The sequence below is a fragment of the Zonotrichia albicollis genome, chromosome 5, assembly GCF_047830755.1.
Source record: "Zonotrichia albicollis isolate bZonAlb1 chromosome 5, bZonAlb1.hap1, whole genome shotgun sequence".
Classification (NCBI taxonomy): Eukaryota; Metazoa; Chordata; class Aves; order Passeriformes; family Passerellidae; genus Zonotrichia; species Zonotrichia albicollis.
The window spans coordinates 63,323,929-63,344,575 of record NC_133823.1 but is presented as its reverse complement, the minus strand read 5'-3'; the positions used below and the strand labels follow the sequence as shown (position 1 = coordinate 63,344,575).

Sequence of the window (20,647 nt, the reverse complement as noted above, 5' to 3'; positions counted from 1 at the left end):
CACCCGTGAGAGGGAGGAGGAGACAGGGCTGGGGAGGAAGGCTCAGAGGGTGGGCAAGCTCTGCCCTTGCACCACTGCTGCCTGCTGCAGGGGTGGCAGCCACAGGTGCTGGTGCCCGTCATCCCACCCAAAGCAGCTTGAGAGCCCAGCATACTGCATTTGTAATATAGGAGCCTAATCAGAACCTACAAGCAGCAGCCAATCTCAATACAGCCTGTATTTAATGCAGGTCGTAAAGAACGGATTCTGTGCCTGAAACAATATGGATGCAAGATGTGATGTGTTAGAAGAAGAAGGATGGGGGAGGAAGAAAGCCAGAGATGAGGTTATGCAGAAAGAACAAACAAGTTTACCTTCATCTGCTTTTTCTCCTGCTATCTGTTAGCAAAAAACCCAAGACTTAACCAACTGCAGAAAGACACTCTGTACCATTATTCAGCCTCCAGAAGCATAAGCCTGTATCTCAGCTACTTCTGAATAAGTTTCTTAAAGAGCAGGGAAGGGAATAGCAGAGGAAGGTGTTCAGACAGAAAAAATAAGTATTTTGCAGATCTTAGTTCCTTTATGAAACACAGGAGGCTTGTGCTGAGAGATTACTGATTATTTCAAGCTGCTGTTCAGAGCAACATGAGAGATTTCATGCAGATCATTCCACAGGGAACACAGGGCCTGCAACCCTCCCATGCAACTGGCATCAGATATTTTCCTTTCTGACACTGTTAAAGAAGAGCTCTGAGCACCCCCCAGGGAAAGCATAATTTTCTCACGTGTAGGGTATGTCTCCCTCCTCTCCACCCATCCCCAAATGAAGTAGTTGTACAGCAAATGTCACTGACCCTATTCTTTCTCCCAATTGCCTTACATTTGTGTAGATCTAAATTTTTAATTATAAAACTAAATGTAAGTCCCTCTGCATGTGGAGTGTATCACTGCTGGCCTTTCCAACTTTGAACACATAATCCTGCAAGTCAGGCCTACTGAAATGCAGCAGCTGAACAGCTCTAAACAGATCAGCTCAAAAACAAAAAATAATGCCCAACCAGGGCCTTCTTTCTTCTCAGAATGAGGAGCTTAAAAGCAACCAAGGGTGTTGTTTTATCCTTTTCACCTCTTTTGTGTGACAATTCTATTACATTTTCCTTATATTCAACAATACAACAGATATGTAATAAAAGAAAGGAAATGGTACTTCCCTAGATTCAATATATCCAAAACATATATGTAATTGTTAAAGAGGAACCTGTATTTTTGGAGGAACGGGTTGCAGGCCTCCTTCTCCTTTAACTTCGTCCATAGAAGGATTTCACCTTGCCAACAAAAATCTACAGATTACAGGAACTGAGCAGAGGTAGAAAAAGTTGAACTTACTGAAAATGTAAACTTGGGTATTAGATAGCTTTGAGGATTCCCATTGGGATATGTTCATAACTTTAAATGAGGTTCATGGTCATTGTTATTATCTCACGAATGTGAAATCTGTTTGCAGTATCAATACAGTACATGGAAAGGAAGGCTACAAATATATGAAAAAGCTAAAAAATCTTTAGGCACCACTCCAACTCCCTGCCATGAGCAGGGTCACCTTCCACTTTTCACAGGTTACTCAAAGTAACCTATGAAACCTAACCTATGTAACCTAACCACATCTCCACATTACACGTACAAAGTTTAAAAGCTCTCATTTGGGGGACTGATTTGCATGCCCACCTCTGAATTGATATGAACTGAAGAAGAACAATGCCTCTTAACAGCCCATCTTTTAATTTGTACCTTAAGTTGCTGGAATAAGAAGGGAGAAGGAGAATAATTAAGCATTGGGGTTTTTTTAAAAACCACAAACATCACATTTCCTTTATGCTTCAGCAATTTCACTGTAGGAGACAAATCAATACTCTTCTCTGTGGAGCTAAAGATTCTCATTTGGTAAGGGAAATGAGGAATTTACCTTAAGGAAAACAATACAGAATTCTTTAGAATTTAAAATAAAACAAACAAAACAAACCTTTTTTGTCTAGTTTCTGTTTTGTAAATAAAAACTAAGAACACTTAGAGGGAAGAGTTTTCTGTATAGACAGGATTTTCATAAACACACTCGCTCCTTCCAACACATTGAAGGAAAAGCAGAAAAAATGCCTAAAGGAGAAAAACATTTTTTCCGACTGCACCACTAATTGTCTCTTTAAGAAAAGCCTTACAAAATTACAATAAAAATGCATTTCTAAACAATCATGACCCTTTTGGTAAAGCTGCTGCTTTATGTTACTTGCATGGCTGGTAACAGAAAGCCAGCTGAGAGTCTTGCTGTTGGTGTCAGGTAGTGCCACCAAAAACCAGGCTTCTTTTACACAACTTCAGTGGAATGATAGCTCTGAAAGAGCATTTCAGCAGGCAGGAGAATAATGGTGCAGTGCTCTGTGAGTGGCAGAATGAAATCCAGTTCCACAGGCAGCCAGGAAGGCAGCACCAGGGGGTGGTTATCAAGACACTTTCATCAGACACTCGAAGGCCATGCAAAGCTTTATAAATCAGCATGAAGAGTTTACAACTGACACACCACTGAACACAGAACACCAAAGACTCCTCCTGTTCTGAAAAGCTGATTTTTGGCAGCAGCCTTCCTGCAGCTTTTTGATTTTACTTGCAAGAGTTAAAGGGTGGAGGCAGATAGAATCAAATAACCCAGTCTCAAACCCAAGAAAGCATGAATTGAAATCTGTCTCCATGACAGAGAAATTATCTGCTGCTGATAATATTCCTCAGATAATAAAAGCCAGGATGTGAAACAGCCCAAGTACTTCAGGGGAACCAAAACAATAAATCAGGGTGCTAGACAAGTGTGAGATGCTCTGCTACCTGAGAGACAGCTCTGTCTCCCAGAGGCTGGACACCCTGACAGGTCCTACAGCCTGGTGAGAAACCAAGAGAAGATGAGGAGTGCCCCTCAAACCAACCTCACATGGAGAAAAACAACACCTGCAAATGACAGCCAAAAGTCCTACAAGGAGATGGGCATGGTGTCTTCCTGCCAGCTCAAGGTGTGATTCCAGTGACACCTCCAACAATGCAATTGTCAGCTTTTAAGCCTGGAAAGAAAAGAATTTACAAGGGCACCAAAACAGCATCTACAATTACACATTTCACTACTCTAAAATTACTGAGTAGTAATTGGAACTGGAAAAATCTAAAGCACCTGCTCAATGGGAAAGCATGCAGGAACAGCCATATTCTGCACTACAAGAAATGACCTGAACAATAATCGCCACACCACCAAACCACATCACAGTCACTGAAGGGGAAAACTTCCTCTCTGCCATTTTTTATCAAGTAGAGAGAACACAAAGGCACAAAAAAGAAATCCACACAGACTAGAGATACAAGAATAGAGATGGGCTCAGACACCTTGTGTATTTATCACGGGCTGAAAACCACCCCAAGTGTCAATGGGGCTGGACTCCACTTTCCAACAGAAATACAATGAAGGAAAAGGAACAACTATCCAGATAACAGCTTCTATATCCATTTTAGCAATACAGGCAAAACCTTCCATTAATAAATCCCCAAGGAGAAGTTTGCAAACTACTTTTTCGCCTAAATTTCAAAAACTATTCCTCTTCAAACAATAAAGCATGTTTTGCAGATCCTTTGAAATATTTTCCTAGGGGGGAAAACTAAGACAGAGATATTGAAGAGAGAGATGAGAGACAGTTCTCATTGTAATAAACTGATTCTTGGAAAGTCTGACCCAGCAGAGAAGATAATTAGCAGCCAGGCTAGTAATTCTCTTCAGCCATGCAAGTACAGCTGTTAACTCTTTCTGTAAAACACTGAGATAAGGGGTAACTGCAGTGTGGATTTTCTAAGTGATGTTCCAGCAGCTCAACATTTCCTTCTCAAGTTTGATATGTCCTTCTGCAACCAGCTGGTGATGTAATGTAAAATTTAAGATGCCATCTACATGAAAATAAATCCAAATGAAGAATACAACAATTATGGGGGGAAATCCATAAGACGTGCAAAACGTTTGAAAGCACAAATATAAGAAATTCTCCTGTATAGCAAATCCTTAGTACAGTTTGGAAGCGAAACACGACAGATATTCACTTTATTGTGCACATTACACCAACGAACAAGACATTGCAATAGCAAATCTAGGATAAAACCATGAGAAATCCAAAAGAAAATCTGGAATAGGACTGAGAGGGCAACAAATGGCCAAAATTAAGAGAATTATTCTGAACTGAGCACCAAATGGAGCAATTTCAAGTACAGGGAGATATAACAGGAGCATCCTACCTAAGCATCAGAGATTTATGAGCAGACATCAGTGGGAGTATGTTTTGGGTCTCACAAACCCCCTTTTCACCGTTTAAAAAGCATTGTGGATTTCAGAGTGACCTGGAACTTATTTAGTGGCTGCTTTGGACCTTGGCATACAGTGAAACCTCAATAATCCAAACACATTCCACACAGTGATTTTGTGTTCCATTAGCAACCCTTTTTATTTTAAATCCTTTTAGAGCTACATGTCCTTTCCAGTACTGCTTTGCTACCTAAGAGCATCTTGTCTGAATTGCTGCATCAAATCTAGAATCATACTAAAAGATTCCTGCAGGAACTTAAGAACCATATACATTTGACTAGCAACAGATGACAAATCAGTCAAAATAAAAATAAAAAAATAATAAAAATAGAAGATACAGAGAATAAGGCAGGCTGTGGATCTCACAAGTGTCTGCGATTTCACAGACAAGCAGCCAAGTTTGCAAGCACAACAAATTAGCAGGACTTGGATGAGCCACAGGAAGTAATCGTGCATTGCTAGATCATAGCAGACATGAGGTAAAGGCTCATTAACCTACAACTTTCCATGGAGCTACAAACTAACACTTGTTACCTGGTGTTTCCAGGTAACACACACACACACAGGGCTCACACACACTCATTGAACTCTTCAGCTGAGCCCGGGAAGCTTTCTAAGCCTAAGCTTTTTAAGATTCTTAAAGTGAACCTGAAATGACCAAACTTAGCAATTACACATTTTGCCATGTAGTATCCTTATCTAAATTTCAGTCTTTGTGTACAAACAGACAGGGTTTTGTCTGTTTGGCCTACTGTCTTAGAATTATTCCATTTGCATCATGAAAGTTAATTACACCAACTACAGAAACTGAGCAGAGAATCAGGACTGCTTTTTGGTCCTGTGCATGCCTATGTTAACATCTGTCTTTTTGGTCCTATGCATGTCTGTCTATGTTAATATTTGTCTGTATGCCCATGAACACGCACACTACACTGAGATAAAACATGAACAGAACAATAAGGCTTTTATCATCTTTAGTACAGCTCTGTTATATATAACCTTTCAGCTTAAATACAAGCTTTAACTTGGATCTCTCACATGCATACAGTTATATACTTATTTATAGCTACAGCAATAGAGAGGCTGCTTAGAAAAGTAGAACATCTTTGGGAAAAGTGGGTGGTGATAATGCCAAACAGAATCTGCTTTTCAACTTTGCTGGTATCTCTGGTCCATGAAAACTGAACTTGAATCCCCTTTTTCAGCCCAGTAGATTTCTTTGAATCACGTGTCATAATCTGTGCAAACTGTTTGGCTGCTAAAAAATTTTGCTGACCTCTTCTTTAAGCCAGCTGCAGACTTACAGGGAGATTTATAAAACATCCCTATCTCTGATATGTTCGGTTTATAATCAAGTAACTCATTCATGGTGCTGATAGAAGTCACACATTATTATCCCCCACAAGTTACCAACAGCCAATTAAACACCTAGAGGAACCCATTGTTAATGAACCAGCTCTTCATTCCTCCCAACCTATGCGAACCAAAATAGTTCGATCTTTGTTTTGTATGTTAAAACAAGAAGTTGATTTTCATTCACACCTCTGCCATTTCCCTGGCTGTTTCACCTGCATCACCATTTTGCTTTCTCTCCCTGCCCTGTGCCACTGGGGCTGTGTTTGCACAACTCCATCCAATCCACCAAACAAAAATGGAATAAAAAAAAACTGAAATGGAAGCAGCAAAACGCTTTCCAGGCATCCCCCAGGTGTTTCACTAACATAATACACTCCTTGCCTTCAGTTTTTCCAGTTCAGCCTCATTCAGCTAAGCCTCCCTATTAGGATACAATCCAAAGAAGTGCTTAAATGCCTATTTAAATACAGATGGTTTAAACACTTTTCTGAATTAAACCCTTTAACTGTCAGATCTTCAGAACAGAAAGAATGCTTTAATTTTGGCTTACAGAGAATTGAATAATCAGATCGAAGAATGCTCTTCCCGGCTGCATTGGTGGCTTGCTGACAACATACACAAAACCAGAAATATCTTCTCACTTCCTCTTAACTTTGTGCATTGGATCTTAAAGAAGATGCAGACAACAGAAAACACTTACAAATCTCATCAGACAGACCACCAGGCATGTGCTCAGAGAAAATCCATGGAGCTGCCATTTCTGGCAGAGAATTACAATCACTCAATGTCAGAGTTTTCTCTTGTACAACAGGACAAGTGCTGCTCAATTCACCCTAAGAGACATTAATATGATTTGTTGCTTATCCACTGCTTTGAGACAAAGGGTCATTTTTACTCCAATATTAAAATAACCAGGATCTCTTTTTTCCTTCCAAATCTGTGAGTCTCTTTTTGTGGGAGGACCACCTCATCCTGACAACAGCTGAATGCAGCTTCCCCCAGTGTCTGTGAGAAGCACTCCTGCAGAAGGCAAAGGGGACACCACAAAGCAACCACACATGATCCAGAAGGGCTTCCTGACCCTGCAGTGCTTCCAGGCCTCTCTGCTTCTAAGAGGTGGTGTGCCCAGCTCAGCATTTTCTGAGTCAGGAGCTGCATTTTCCCTCCCTTTCCTTGCAATAATTTAATTAAATCTTTGTGAAACAACAACAAACACCACCACCCCTCCCACACTCTCATGTTCCATTTCCACGGCAGAAAGCACAGCACCTTTAGCTCAGGCAGCCTCCTCCCTGCCAGCTGTGCACCACCAAGGGAACCGAAGCCCAGGGATGTGGCAGGGCCACAGGGAATGTGTGAGTGTCACACAGTCCTGGGCACGCACAGGACTCTGATTGTGGCACCATGTTTTGTGAGATTCTAATGACGCACAGCCCTGCCAGCTTCCCCCCTCCACACCACCCAAAGCTTTACGTAGGAGGCAGAGTTATATAATAAAATTCCTGTTTCTGCAGCATTTGCCCCATACCAACACAGAAATGCAGGCTTTATTATTCTTCCCTACTGGCAGGCACTGACTTACAAGTGCTTTAACCCTCTTTGCACTAAACCCTCAGATAGACTTCTGACTCAAAACAGTGGGAGAAACAGCCAGTGATCATTTCTGCTCTCTCCATTTGTGGGGCTGATTCTTGACCTTTGAGATCATTTTTATCAGCTCATAAACGCCTGCTTATTAAGGATCACATTTACATCCTGGGGAAACTTCTACTCCCCGTGACTTAGTTGCATCCAGGACTAATGTGGCTCAGCCTTAGGACAGAACTACTTGACCTGGTTTTACATTGTGGCTGCTTGGAGAAGGATGGAGCTCGTGCTGCAAAAGGGCAAAGGTACAGCTGAGGGGTGCCCTGGGCTGCTCTGCCAATCCAGGGTCTCTGCAAAGCCAGGACTGCAGCAATGTGATGGACACAGAAAGGGGAACCAAGGGTAACCACCTCTGATATCTTGACCATATGCTGCAGGACACATCTCCCTTTGCAGCAAGGGGTGAGTTTCTAGTCACCTGCATACAAGGCACCAATTTGCTTTTCAGGACCCTGCTTTGTTACTCAGGTGTGCAGGCACTTTGGAAAAGCTGTTAAGCCAAACGAGGACTGAAATCTCACTGAGAGACAATTAATTGGCCAACACAACTCACCGGTGTCTCTTCTACCAAATCAAAACGAGCCACCAGCAGGGGCATGCCCAGGAACAGAACCTGAGTTCTGCAGGCTTCAGAGCATCTGTGTATCATCCCCACAATTATAATTCTCTGCAGCTTTCTCACCAGAGAACACAGCTGTCACCACTTGAGCTGTGTTCGTTCATCAGCACTGAGTGACCTTCATTCACAATCTCCCTGAGCAAGTATTTCCAGCTACCTGTCTGTGGTGGCCTTGGAGCACCCAGCAGCCTAGTTCTGGGACACAGACACCTCCCGAGCCATTTACTCACTTGGAGCTGTGAACACCATACATAATCTTCCCAGTAATCTGCACTGAGTAAGGCCTGCCAAGTCACTATCCTGATTTTTCTGCAGGCATAAATTTTCACAGCCCACCACGAGTGCAGTGCAAGCAGTTCCATGGCAGTGCAGACCAAAAGAATAACCTTAACGTGAAGGAGTGAGGGGGGCTTTATCACCATGACCTGGCTCCCTAGAACAAGGAGGAGGAATTGAAGATAAAACCATCTTTTCCTGCTGTGAAGCTGGAGTGCTGTTTTTGTGCTGCCAGGGCTTGGCTGTGGTCAGGAGGGAGCTTGGGTAGGGCTGGGATCAGGCTGAGACATGAAGCTGTGTCCCTCAGCAGGCAGGGCTGGAATAGCAGCATTTCCCCTTTCTAATGATAAGTCTTATGAACTCTGGGTAACAGCAAGATCACTGTGTGGGTGGATTTATGTTGAAATTAACTTATGTTTAATCACACACAGCACATAGCTGGTTTTCTGTCTGCTTTAACAGGGCCTGTTTGCTCCAAGGACGGTACTTGCCTGGACCTGAACAATAACTCGGATTAAGGCAGGATGCGAAACTAAAGCACAGCTGTCGATCCTGAAGAACTGCAACTGTGGGGATCCCCTTGTGGAACAAGAACACCTTGATCCCATTTGGTTCAGCTTAGCTAAAAGGATGACAGCACAAGCTGCACTTCTGAGTGGTCCCCAAAACCATCAGTTGGCTAAATTCTTATTAACAGATATAATTTCTGTCACGACCTGATGCACCAAGAAGCTAAATGACATGTCCAAACATGTAAAAGGCAGGAGAGAGCAGGTAGGGAATACTGAGTTTCTTACAGAAGAGAGAAGACATTATCTGAACTTCCTTTACTGTTGTCCTTTTTATATGGGTTACGCATAGAAGAGACAAAATAACACAATATCTTCTTATTACCTTAGTTCTTCCTGTGCTGAAAGCAAATCTAGTAGTTCAAATATTTTTTCTTTAAATTTACAAATGTTTAAGAGCTGATAAAATAGCATATATGTATAGTTGTAAGCAATACATAATTTTTTTCTTTAAAAAGGATGACAGTTTTCTATTGTAAACATATTTATGTGCAAACACATTTATCCCTCCATAGTTAATCTACAGGAAAGAAGGGAACATATGTAATAAACACAACTGTAATCAGCATAAAATGAAGGGAAGACAAATAAAAGCGCCTTAGAAATGTTGCTGGTAACAGTGTACTCTTACAGATCTTCCCATGTTTTTTTTGCAGGTTAGATTATAATTGTTCTCTCAGAATACTCAGGAAGCCTGGAACAAACTCTCCCTCTGTATAATTCCACCTGGACTGATCAGGATGAATTAAGCCTAGTGCTTCAAAATCACAGTTGGTTTCTTTCTCAGATAAAGCAGAATATATATTATAAAACTGAGGAGTAAGAGCATAACTAAGGGACTCAAAAAACAAAGCATCTCATCTTTCTGACTTCATTCAGGCAAAACTCTAACACAGTTGTACCTCAAGGCAGTGAGCATTCCCCCTTTTTAAGAGCCATGCTGTATGCTTATTTTTTTTCTGTTTAACACTTGCTCTTCTTACAATTAACATCTTTAAGCTTTATAAGGGAAACACATCAGAGAAGAAAAATTTCTGGCTGTTTGACCCAGTGAAGTTGCTGATTCACAACTTCTGTAACTGCAGGCACACTGCACAGAGACATCAACCACAATGCAGTGACACTGCAGAACACAAACTGGCTGGCAACTCTGGGCAGGTGCTGGCTCCAAAACAGCTTTCACTACTTACTTTGACTATTTGTTTTTCAAAATACAGCTCACAAGTTTTCATGTCAACTCTGTCCTCTCTAAAGATGGTGGTTTTCACCCTGTTTACCTTCTTTTTGTCTTATTTAACATGCTCTGGCTTCACTTTTTCTATAATCATAGAATAATTTAGGTCAGAAAAAGATCATCTTACATAGCTGGACTTTACCAATTTACCAGAACTGACAAAGTATCAGAACTATCTTCGCAGTTGTGTGAAGACAACCTACTGAAAGGAATGTGTTTAAAACTAGAAGAGAAAAAAAAATCAAAATAATCAAAAGCAAAACAACAAAATCCCCAAACCACTCATTAAACATTTTACAGACTTCAAAAGAATTGTTCAATTAAGAATAGACAGGTGCCCCACACCCTTTATTTTTAAAAGTTACAGCAGGAGCCATCTCAACAAAGGGCTCAACTGAAGTGACTGTTCCCGTGGGGGAAAAACCAGCCTGAAAGTGGCTGTCCAATGAGGTTTGCTGCATGAGCACAAGGAACAGGCCGGGAAGCTGCAGAACAAAGAATTCCTGCTGGGTTTCTCCTTTAAATCCAATAGTGTGCATGGAAACAGCCTCTGAATGCATCAGCTTCTCACATCTGGAGCAGTGGCTTCAGTCCTGCATTAGCCCACATGCTCCACTCCTTCAATAAAGGAAAACATGTGTCCAGAGGCATGCAGGTATCCAGGGGAGCCCACAATTCCAGGGAAAATAATGCATGTGCACTTCCAGATAAAATCTGACTACAGGCTTTCAGCATCTTGCATGTTTTCTTCATAACTGCTCGCAAACTGTGAAAATCCTCTAGTTTTTGGAACAACTCTTTTGTACATGAGAATGTACAGCACAGAGGAGTGTGGTTGAGTATTCAGACAAGATGTAAAGCCAAAACCCCTTAACTCACAGGTACCAAAAAGAGGAGCTCCCATATTCCCTTTCCACCTCCTGTCTCTCACTACTCCCAGCCACAAAGATTACTGTATGTTGCCCTGATCCTTGTCATATCTGCCAATGAACCATTTTAATATGTTAAAAGGGTACAAAGCACACAGGGTGGGCAGCAGGAAAGCTACCAGTGGTTTAGGAGCCTTTATAAACAAAATAAACAAAAATAACCTCCTGAGACAGCCTTACAATTGACAAAGCAGTGAGGAAGTAGACACCAGAAGCTGAAAATTGTGGGTAGTAGAAGTCACACACAGAGAAGTATTTCTTCTCTTTCCGGGTTTTGCAGCAAGCTATCTCTGAGCCTTTTGGCAGAGGTTTGAGACCCAACAGGAAAAAGCTGCTTGCTGTGCAGCTGCAGAAAACTGGGCAACTGTGGGTGCAAAAACTAGGAAAGGGCTCAACCAGGGATTAAAACAAGTTAACAGACTGTAGATTCCCTTTGCTGTCCTTAGAATTGTTCCTAAACATGGAAGTCTTTAGTTGAGGAATTTCCTTGGCCACTGATTACCACAAACTGGAATGCTTAAAGGCAAGATATAAAGAGCATTGCTCTCTGCCCTCCTGGGACCTGCTAATGCTTGCTACCAGAAATCAAAAGGTTAAATACAACTTGGCATGAAAGCATCCCAGAAGACACTGCATTTAACTGGTTCTGGCCCAACCAATTTCTCTGCTTCCTATTTAAGACAGTTATTAAACCTGCAGCGTGACTATAAGACTCACCCCTTGATTACCAGCTTTCCCTAACAGCCTCCTCTGAAAAACTTCAACAAAAGCCGTCTAAATACAGCCTATGTAAATAAGTTACAATAAATCAAACATTTTTCCCATTGTGCACTACCACCTTAACTTTTTGAAAGAATTCTAATATGTTAGAGGAAGTTTACACTTAGAGAAAGCTACGCTGGTTTGCACCTCAGGTACTTTATAATGACATCTATAATGACTTTCTCAACAATTTTCTTAGGCACTTAAATGAGGGTCATGAGTTTATAATTCCCTGGATCACCCTTATCATCTCTCCCACCTTAATAAAAAGAGCACTGGCAATCTTCCAGACTCTTATTATAGCTGTAACGATAAATTAAATCACATTTATTTTGGGGTTGTTTTTTCCTAGAAGGTAATTCAGCTAATACTAAAGAAATAACTGTTGACTTAATAGATTAATGCAGTTCAAATATTATAATGTTAGTATTGTCCATATTTACACGTTCATGTTGGTCAATCTCAAACTGCTTTAACAACAAAGCCACAATCTTTATCTCCATTTAGAAGACCAGGAAGATAAAGCACAGACAAGGGCATTACAGGGCAAAGTTACAAGCAGAGCCCAAGTCTCATATTTGTATCACTGCCCGCTAAATCACGAGATTCAATGAGGGTTTATGAAGTATAAAAGTATCTCTACTCCTGCCAACTTTTTACCAAAAGGTAATGTTAAGCACACCGGGTATTCCAGTGTAAAAAGTATTTTATATTCTAATTTTCTCTTCTTAATTGTCTCTTGAGCCTCCAGAGCTATTCAGGCTCATCAGCTCTCTAGTGGATTTCTAATATATTTCTGGAAGAAAATTACTCATTATATATACATATACACATATAAAAATTATATATATATAAATAATATATGTATGTATGTATATATTTGTCCTTTTAACTTCCTTTCACTCATCTTGGTCTCTAGCTTTCCTACAAAAGCATACACTTCACTACTTGCATGACTCACACTGAGCTTATTTTCCCCTCACCAACAATTTCTCTGCTCTACATTAATATTTGTCTCTTCTCATTTAAGCATCTTTTTCCTTTCCAGGCATTTAAGCTGTAGCTACCTTGGTGTCACACTTTGTAGGAGTCACGCTTTTCAGTAAAAGGATCACCTTTTCCTCTCCCCCTGCAATTAGGCATATTAGTGTCTCCTCCCAAACAATCACCTGCCCAGTCTGGTAACTTAAAAGATGAGGGAGCATTTCACAGCACAGTGCAACCACATTCTTTTAGGAGGATAACTACTGCAAGACATAAAACAAGCTGCTGAAAGGGGCCAGATATATTTACTCCTAGAAAGAAAACAGCTTTCCTCTTGAATATTTTAGAAAACTAAAACCAACCCCATTTGGAAACATTGTCTGTCCTTACCCACTCCTAGAGCTATGTCCTCTGTCATTTACAGCCTGTTCGCATTGGTGGGCAGATGGAGCTAACATTACTGCCCTTCTGGCTGATTTTCCCAGGTCTTTAAACTCTTCTTGAGCTGCTGCACTTGCTGTCACCGCTTTGATCCAGAGACTGACAGCACACTACTTACTGCTGCAGCTTTACAATCCATTCTAGAATTTTTATTCCTGCCATTCCTCTGCTTTATAGGCCTCCCAGCTGAAACACTCTGCAAAGGAGCTCCTGGAATCTTTTATGCAATGCATTACCTTTTCATGGGTGAAAGCAACCTGTGTTTTCTCTGGAGTTTGCTATCTGTCAGTATCACAATATTCACCGCCCACACTATGCCACCTCAGACATGCCAGGCCAGTCTGTGCTGTCATAGCATCAAGACCTGGCTCTTTGCACTCTCTTCTTCTCAGTCTTTAAAATCTAAAAGAAGGAGGTTTCAGTTTATCACTTACAAATGTTACTGAATTAACTACTTCCACCTATTACTACTGCAAGTCAGGGTGGAAAGTTATGTTTTCCACCAGCAACAAGGAAGCCCAGTCAGAGTCTTCCAAACTATGGCTAGTATTGAATTTCAAGCCGTAAAAAATAATTTTAAAATTAAGAATAAATGCTGTATAGAATGAAAAATATCTATTCAGTATAATAAATGTGTATATTATCTATCCATTTAAGTTATTGCTACCAGTGTTTTTCTTCAGATGGAAGGAATGTATGTAATCACCATAGCTGGTCAGTGTGAAATGTACATTGTTAATTTGTAAGCTTATCAGGAATGCCAAATCCTATTTCCATCTCACAGCTAATATTACATCTAGCTTGTATTACTCCTCTCCTTGCAGCTTCTACCTTAAAAAAAAAAAAAAAAAAGGCAGCTAGTCAATCTTAGGAGACAACATGACAAACGAGACACATTTCAATAGGATTTAACAATAAACAGCCACCTCAACAAAGAGAAGCCTTCCCCCACCTCCCCACTAGAGCAGCACCAGACACGAACCCAAGTGAGACATGTTAACAGGGAAACATTCCAATTAACGTGTTACAGCTCCTCCAAAGCACTGACCAAAGGCTGCTGCTGCTGGCCAGGCAGAATCCTAACTGTCACTTGGGCACTTCCTCCCAGCTGTGACAGACCAGAACCTTTGGCTGAGTGGCAGTAATTGTTGCAAATGTTAAACTACAAGAAGTAAGAAAAATGGCACTGAAATCCTGGAGCACTTTGAAGCAGGACACAGTACACCAGCCTCTTTTCTGGCTGCCCCATGTCCCCAGGAAAACACAATGAGCCCAACAGTATGAAAAACCAGCTCTAAGATTAATAGTGCATACAGTCATCCAGAGGTTCTCAATAAGGAAAGCACAGGCAGAACTGCAAAAAATAGCTACAATTGTTTTTTAACCCACAGAGGACAAAAAAGCTGCTTTTTTGGGACTGAGATTTAGTGTTTCACCAGAGGCAGAGCTCTTTTATGCATGCATGTGCATATATCATCCGAAACAGCTGAGAGTGTATAAATTTCAGGTTCTCTCCTAATGGTCAGTCAGTTTAATTAACAGCAACCTTTAATTGCTACAGCAGGCAGAAGGAACCTGGCTATAATTTACATCTTGACAACAAGCCTTCGGACAGATTTCCAGAGGCCAACAGCACTCACTGACATCAGAACTTAAATGAAGTGTGGGTGCTTGGCTTTGGAATCAGGACTGGTGATCTGTTTTGCCCTCTTTCTTCCATTCTTTCCTTTCAGTGAGCACTGGAATGCACTGCCCAGGGAGGGGTCCCTGCAGGTGTTTATGGAAGGACTCAGCACCATGGCCTGCTTGACAAGGTGGTGGCAGGTCTTTGGTTGGACTCTATGCTCTCAGAGGTCTTGTCCAATCCAGTCGAGTCTGTGATTCTTCCATTACTGCTAGAAGGAATCAAAACCCTCTGCTGCTGGAGTTCTTTACCCCAGCCCCTGTGGGCAGGCATGTTTTCTTCTTTAGCATATTTACTATTGTCTCTGCTGTGCACGGGCATTTCCAGGCACACAGAAAGGAGGAGTTGCTCTCACTAGCACATGGTGAGAAGAGGAAGAGCTGCTCTCACTAAGGGCATGTGGAATATCCATGAAGCTGCTGTGACAGCCCAAGCTTTGGGATGTGCTTTCAAAGAGAGCTGAAACTCTGACACAGAACGTCTGTCAGTCCTGAGATCAGGCTATGCAATATTCCACCTTCACTGCAATTCTCACCCATCCTAAAGTCACGATGAATCACCACAGCTACAGCTTCTTGACTTCATGTGGAAAGTTTTGGCTTTTTTCTCTCTGTTGATCAGCCAAACGATGCTCATGTGACAGCACAAGCCCTGGTCCCCTTTGTTTGTGCCACAGCTGCATGTGAACTGAGAGCATGTCAGCGTTGGCATCACTGGCAGAACAAAGGAGACAAAGGCTGACACAGGAGAGGGGGACTGCTAGGCTCCTAGAGAGCAGCAGTATTAGAAAAGAAAAAAAAAAGCGAACTCTAGGAAAGGACACACCTGGACCAGAGGCAAATTTTAAAGGAGAGAGCTCTGCCCATCTGCCATGTGTGGAGGGCTCACCATTCATGAGCCCACCCCTTCCTGACAGTTTTGTGCAAGAGAGCATGGGTTTGGCGAGCAGAGGGACCCAGAGAGCTGTTTCCTATGCCACTAGAGCCACAGCACTGCCTTATCCCTTTGCAAACAAGCTAAACCAGGCTGGGCCAAGCGTGCAGGGAAGCACACTAACCACGGGTGGATTTAAGGCTCTTGGCACAGGCACAGCCACTCGGTTTAAGCGGCACATGTCTCAGTGCTGAGGCTCACACTGAGCAGCGCAAATGGACATGGTAGGCACGCTCCCCTCTGTGCCGAGCTCAGTGCAGGAAATTGTGTGAGCTCCAGCATCGAAACACAGGAAATCTGAGCTGAAAATGCACCCTGGGGAATGAAATCCCTGCTCCTCGCCCCCATCTGCAACTCAAGAGTGCCCAGAGCAGCCTTTGCACAGCCTCACCTCCAAACATGCCCTGATCTGCACTTGTTTCCAGCCCTACCCAACAGGGAGGGACATTGCCAGGGACACCAAAGGCTGTGTCTCCATCCCAAGCAGTTACAAACCAAGGAGATCCAGAGAGGATGGATGTGCCACTTCACTCTCTCCCTTTGCACAGCTTCAGAGCCCAAACTTCCCCCTACCCACGCCATTAGAAGAAGTACATTGCTGCATTTATTAGTGCAGCAAGAGACACCCCTGTCAGCAGCACTGAAGCCGTGCTCCTGCACTGCCGCTGTTCTCAGGCACAGGCTTTCATTCCACAAAGCCTGCCCACCTATGGGGAGATGTGTTGGGAAGGGGGGACAGGCAGGAGGAGGAGGGAGCAAAGGGGAAGAGCCTTTAACCAGGGAGGGGAAAAGAAACCCTCAGAGATCCAAACCAAACGATCCTCGATTCTCAGGGAGGCACGGAACGCAGCTCACACCCAAACAGAGACACTCCTGCGGCAGACGAGCATCCTGGTGATTGCTGGCTTTGTTGTTCCTGCAGGAAACTCCCCGCCCCACTCTCTGGGTTCTCGGAGGCACCTTCCAGCCCTCTCCTTGCACTGCTCCTTTTCCCTTTCCCTTCCCTGGAGCAGCTGCACAGCAGCTGGAATGGGAAACGCCTCGGCGTGCAGCATCCTTCAACCCATCCCACAAATACCAAGCTCCAACGCAAAGGGCTGGCACTGAACAACATTTTACAGAAACATATTTCCAAAAAATTCCAAACATATTCCTAACAAATACCCTGCTCTAACTCAAAGGGCTGGCACTGAACAAGATTTACAGGAACATATTTCCTGTGCGTTAGCAAACGGCACAGCACAAAACTCACGATGCACCACCATGCGGCTTCTGCCACGTTATTTCTGTTAATAATGTAAAACAACATGCACCGTGGTGGCTGCAACAACCACAATGCCACCACAGCCTGCTTGTGCCAGGATTAAAGTGGTTTCTTATTAATTATTTAGGTATAGCATTGTATTTAAAAAGCCCTGAGGATGGAATAACATTATTCTTATTTAGTTATTTTTCACCTAGAGTATGATTAAACTGTTCAAAAGTCAGAAGTCCCAATTTTTTCAGCAAACTGGGAAAAACATCACTTACCCAAAAAAACAGTAAGCATTATTTTCAGTAACCTAGCAAAAATACCTGTTAAAAGGCATGGGTTTGCAGCAAGCAGGAGCTGAGCAACTATTGTGAGCTGCAAAAATGAGACAGAACCAGAGAGCTCCGTCCTGCTGAGATGAGCTGCAAACTTAATCAGGATCCACACTGGCCTGAAATATGTAATCTGTATTGTCCATTCCCCTCCTCCCTTCCCTGTGTGTGTGTACAGATGGCCAGAACCTCACAGCTAACCCTGAGCAATGGGTAATGAGGTGATAACACTTGCCAGCCTCCAGCCTCCCTGGTTACCTCCAAATTAACACCCAAGCCGCATTGTGCGGTGCACACCACCAGAAACAAGAGTCCAGCCCACCAGCCAGGCCGACTTGTTGGTCAGGAAATAGAGCAGCTACATTGCTGTGCCTGTTTCTGCTCTTTAAAACTGTGTACAGCTACTGTAAACACCAAACCTCCTCTGTGTTCCAGCTTCAGGAGAAAACAACAAAAAAACACTGGGGAAAAAAACAAAACCAGCCCCCTCCTACCCAGACTTGTCCTGAATACTAATGCTAAAACTATTACAAAATGCTAATTTGGTACCAGCAACCTATGATTAAAAAAACAATGAAGCACCTCAAGCACATGAATTAAGGCATCATCTTAAACACAGTTTTTTCATCTTAAGCTAGAAAACCTTTATATGCACACATCTGGGCCTTTTCTGGCTCTTGGTGATCTCAAAGCCGCATTAGAGACGCAAATCTTTATGTAAGCTGGTCTAATGCATTTGGGGTCGGAGTGGAAGCTGAAGACACCACAGCACCTTTAAAGGCACCCACAAACGAACCCAAAATCTCAGCCAAGGTTGCCTTCTGTCAGTAACCACCCACTGAAGGCAATTCTCATGGATTACTGGGATGCCTATTGAGGACCATTACCTGACACTGGCTATCTGGTACAGAACATCACTACATGCTTTCATACCTCACATACTTCTGCCTCTTCACCACTGACTGCTATTTCACAACACTTCTGAGGCAAGAATTGCAAAGTTTTAGTAACACTAATAGTTAATCTGTACAGTTTAAGGTGTAGGAAATGCTCATTTCCTTCTCTGTGTTGCACTGCTCACCAAGAGCAAACCTTGACGTGGAAACCTCAGGGCTCACCTTTGTGTTTTCCAACCATCTGACACCATTCCCTCACTACTATACTGAACAATTTTACTCTCATCCTGCAATTTGTGCATAGTATCTAACTTATCTAATGCCTTCCATCAATAGACTCAAAGTAGGCAAATTTCCCACAATTCTGGCCATTTAAGAGAAGGAAGAACAGATTGCTTGGTCGGGAGCAACCATTAAACTGCAGGACCTTTCCCACTCCATCCTTCACTTTTTGTCTAAAACATTGCAATGTTTAGAACAGGAATAAAAACCTAACCTTGATCAAAACTTGGTCAAAAAAATAGCAAAAAACCCCAGAGACAAAAAATAGAACAAATCTAGAAACTCCTCCACTCCCACCCAGATCAAAACTGCCCTTTATGCAATGTGTCTTTACCAGAGTGTATGAAGGTGTTAATTACACACACTGTATAAAGGTGTTAATTTTGCTAATTCATTATAAATATTCAATAACTCCCTACATCAATAGTATCCCTGACAGATCCATAAATAAGTATTTGACTCTAGTTAAACACCCCATAGGGAACTGTGATGAAAATAGAAGTTCCTCCTACTAGCAATAAAATATTTGTGTCACCTACAAACCCCGAAATACACAAAACCAAAACATGTACTGCTGGGTTCTGGAGTGCAGAGAAGCTCAATAGCAGGTTAGAAAGCACTAAGCCAGGAAACTAAAAAATTTTTTTTTCTATTTAAAATTTTAAAAAATTTGTATTTAAAATTTTTTCTATTTTAAAATTCTATTAAAATTTTAGCCACAAAGTCTTGCACAAAGGTGCAATTAAAGTTTGCAAGGGGTAAGCAAGTCTCCCATAGGCTCTGCCAGAAGTAGAAAAAGTACGGCAGGAAGCAAATACTTCACATTTGACAAGAACAGAAGTTAATTTTTGCACCATCACTTTCACTCTTCTCTTTGCAAAGAAAAGAGAGATTAGAGAGGGAAGGCAGTTCAATGGCCACTACAAGGCAAGGGGGACTTGCCAAAAAGACACAGATTCATTTTAGTGTCAGAAACTACTGTAAATCTCAGTGGTTTGAAAGGCACCATCAGCAGGAAAGGGAGGGGATGAGGGTCAGAACCTGCTTGAAATGTCACAGAATGCAGGCCTCAAACCCACAAGAGAACAGCTCTGGAAAAGAAATTACTTTACAGCAAATCTAGCAAACATTTTCTGTGAGATGCCCTGACTTTGAGGTGCTGTTTCACAATTTAAGTGGTTTTTTTTAAACATCTCTAAATCTGGACAGCTTTCTGCTAGCAGCTCTGAGGTACAGCAGCAAATCATCACCATCATCTTTTCCTCTGTTATTGTTGGGTTCTAGAGCCTGCTCCAGCTCCCCCCTACAAGTATTTGCCATTCTCCCCGTTCCCTTTCCAGCTCAGCCTAACACCACCAACATTTTTACTTTGAGAAAGCAGCAAAGACATAATAATGATGTATATTTGTATACATTTTCCCCCTTTAAAACTGATTTTGCTCATATGAAGGCATCAACAAAATAAAGAGGCATCCCTGAGCCATCCACAGCTCCCACAAAAAGCTGCCTTTAAAGCCATCTCGTTCTCCTCCACCTGATCCTATAAAGACTGCTGGCAATTCTCCCCCCATGCCTGCACCATATTTTCACTTAGCAGCAGTTTGATGTACAAGATCTGACAGGCAGGCAGTCACAGGCCACCTGCATCACTGTCTCCATGGCAACAGGCAAAGACAATCCATGATCCCATGCCCTGGTCACACGTTTCAATACAGCTTATCTGTCCAGAGCCACTGAGCCTAATGGCAGAGAGTAATTACAATCTTCCACTCATTGTCAAAATCCTCACCATATAACGTTCTTTGAAATTATTTTATTCCTCTCTCATGGCTGCTTTGCAAAAAGAAAAATAAAAAGGGAAAACAAACCCCAAAAGAAACCTTAAGTGGGTTTGGAAGGGAGAGGAGGAGTGAAAAGCATGTCTGTGCCTGACAGAAAAATGCAGCAGTGAGAGCAAACTGGCTCCTCACAGTGCTGAAGGACTAATCAGAAGCAGGGGAATGTACCAACCACTAAGAGGGATAAGTGAAAATTTCTCTTCTATTTGTAGAGCATCACTTAAGGTCCTTTTGGTTTCGCACTGGGGGTGAA

General features: G+C 42.3%; 1 protein-coding gene across 3 annotated transcripts in view; it reads right to left on the bottom strand.

Annotated features, from left to right (window-relative positions):
* MAML3 (mastermind like transcriptional coactivator 3) overlaps window positions 1-20,647 on the bottom strand; it is a 159,745-nt gene that overhangs the window by 119,037 nt on the left and 20,061 nt on the right. The window contains exon 1 of one of the 3 annotated variants that reach the window (XM_074541880.1): window positions 16,607-17,161. The exons of the other annotated variants lie outside the window; for them this stretch is intronic. The gene's annotated coding sequence lies outside the window, so the exon portion shown is untranslated. Of the gene's footprint in view, window positions 1-16,606; window positions 17,162-20,647 lie in introns of those variants that run through there. 3 annotated transcript variants of the gene reach the window in all.